This window comes from Pygoscelis adeliae, unplaced genomic scaffold, assembly GCF_000699105.1.
Source record: "Pygoscelis adeliae isolate BGI_AS28 unplaced genomic scaffold, ASM69910v1 Scaffold79, whole genome shotgun sequence".
In the NCBI taxonomy this organism is placed as follows: Eukaryota; Metazoa; Chordata; class Aves; order Sphenisciformes; family Spheniscidae; genus Pygoscelis; species Pygoscelis adeliae.
This window is the reverse complement of record NW_008825532.1, coordinates 2,748,601-2,751,240: the sequence shown is the minus strand read 5'-3', so window position 1 is coordinate 2,751,240 and position 2,640 is coordinate 2,748,601. Positions and strand designations below refer to the sequence as shown.

At 53.6% G+C, this 2,640-nt stretch overlaps 1 protein-coding gene across 1 annotated transcript in view; it reads left to right on the top strand.

Moving 5' to 3' along the window:
- DLG3 (discs, large homolog 3 (Drosophila)) overlaps window positions 1–2,640 on the top strand; it is a 76,384-nt gene that overhangs the window by 1,100 nt on the left and 72,644 nt on the right. The window lies entirely within an intron of this gene.

Sequence of the window (2,640 nt, the reverse complement as noted above, 5' to 3'; positions counted from 1 at the left end):
AGGGAAACTAAATCTTTCTGCCTTTGAGAGAGAATCCACACATACTCAGCTCCCTTTGGGGTATCCTGGCCTTTCTTGTGCTTAGACCCATGAGCGCTTGCAAGTAACACACTGTGCAATTTCACACAAGAAACAGACTTGACAGCGAGGCTTGTCTTAGGGCTGGGCACCAGAAAATGCTGTTTTGAGTACAGCGTAAAGTTCTCCATGTGGATTTAGACAAACACAGCTGGAGTCTCGCTGGACTACACAGCTTGTCCATGTAAGATGTATGGCTATCTCGCTGAACAAGGTCATTTGAAAACACAGTTTCTTTGCAAAGTAATTTTTTTAGAAAAAAAATGATGGTTTTGGACTCTGAAGTTGCTCAGCTCCATTCCCTGTCAAAGCAGACCTGATCCTGGCTGTGCAGGTTCACTTAGGACACTAATTTTGGAGAAGCTGCAGTGTGCCGAGAGGGGCAGGAGCTCCCACTTAGCTCCTCTCCTTAAGTCCCGCTCACTGTGGGCCTAGGGGAAGCGCATGCAGTGCTGGTGGTCTCCGTTCCCAGGTCTCCCAGGAGAGTAGCCGAGTTTCCCTGCTGGGAAGGAAGGGAAAGCACCCCAGAAGCTCTGCACCCCAGGGGAGGACCCAGACCCCGGGGTGCAGAGCTCCACGCGTGGCCTGTGCCTCATTCTCGGTGCGTTTTGACCCAAGGCTGTCTCAGCCCTGGCGCTCCCCCTCACCATCGCTCTCCTCTCTCAGCAGCTCTCTCCTTTTCTTTGCACCTCTGCAGCCAGAGACCCATTTCTGTGCCCACAGAGCCCCGAGTTGCCAGCAGCTACTCTGTGCTGCAGATTATCCATTGAAAATGAAATACAATCATGGGATGAGTGGCGTGTCCTGAGCTATTTTATTCTCTCCTTTCCTTGTTCTTGCTGTTGGAGCATCACCTGGAGGCTTTCAGCCCCAGCGTGTCCTTGTGCAGGGCTTGCGCTGCGACATCTGTGCCAGCGGCAGCAGAGACATGCGGCAAGGGAGGGCTCCACAGGGCAGTGGGCCCCCACGCCGAAGGGACCAGCGTGCATCTCCTTTCTTGCCTCTCCATTTATACAACCCACTCTCAAAATGCTCCCCAGCCCATGGTTAGCCCCACGCTGGAGGCAGTGGTCCCCAGCAGGGCTGTGATCACCTTGGCAAACCTGACACAAGCCCAACACCCCTGGCTGCTTTTGTGTGCTGCCACAGCCCTCCCCAGTGCTGTGTGAAGGCAGCGAAACAACTTTCCCAAAGCCCAGGGCTGTTCATATTAGTGCAAAAGTGTTGTCAAGAGAGTGTAGCTGGAGACAGCATGTCCACGCACATGCCGAGCTGCCTGCAGTTTGCACACTGGCCTGCGGACACTGCACAGACTTCCCAGCTCCCTGCTCTAAGCCATCTGTCTTGGTGTCCTATCAACGCTGGCATGAGGGAGTGTTGCTTGATTGCTGGTGACCTTTTCAACTGGTTTAACAGGATATTAGTTCCTCGTGCCAGAGCGAGCTTTCTCTAGATATGTTTACCTAACTAGGAATTTGCATTAATTACTTCCGCCTCCCTGGAGCGTGGGTTTGTGAATTCCTCCGTCCCTGCGTGGACACATCTGATGCTGTGTCTGGCTGCGTGCTCACTATGCCCGCACACAGCTGGCACACACCAGGATCGCTCAGTGTCCACAGTCCAAACCTGCTGGAGCATGGTGACAGCTCTGGGAGAGTGGTGGAGCATTTCTGTTTTATTTGCTTTTCACCCGCCCTTTTCCCAGTGAGCTTCTGTGTCTCTGTCTGAAGTTTGCTCAGAGTCATGGAGCTGGTTCAGAGTTTATCCGAGAGAGGAAGATTTGCAGGAGGAGCTGCAGGTATGCCTGCCGACACAGAGGCTCCCATCTTGCTGCCCCACGCCATGCCAGATGCTTCTGGCTCTGGAGAGGACTCAGCCTGCAGAGGTCCCTTCTCTTGCAGCCTTTCCAAAACATGGGCCTGCTTTTTTTCAACCCCTGGGGAACATGAATGCATGCACATGGTACATCCCTGTCTTAGATCGCATGCTCCTACAGGTAGTGCTCTCCTAAGACATGCATTGGCTGGCTTAAGTTTGAACACCAAAATGTGTTATGCCATAGTAGAGTTATCAGAAGTGCCAAACATCATGGAGTTTTCCAAGTTGGTCCACATGAAAAATGCCAGGGATATGGCTTTCCATATGGTTTTTTTTTAAGAATAAGCTGTTTTGTGGACTCCAGAAGCCCCGGTTTGCCCAGCTCCAGGGGAGGGTTTGCTGGGATGTTCAGATAAAGCCTGTGTGGTGTCCAGGGCTGCATGTATCTGTCGTCGTGAACGTGCCCAGTGTTGCTCTGCACATGCACCATTTTCTGCCAGACTCCTCTGACTACAGCACGGCCCCTTAAATCCTTGTGACCACCATGCCTGACTCAACTCCCCCTCCCAGGAGCTGCTCGTGCCCCGAGGCACGCTGACTCTGGCAGGACAGCTCCTGCCCTGGTGGGTGCCACGGCGGCTGGCTCAGTGCAGCGATGCGCGCTGGAATGCACCAACCCCTGCTCCGCACAAAAGAAATTCCTTGGCGGCGCAGAGGGAAAACAGGCTGTGCTGGCTCCCGCCC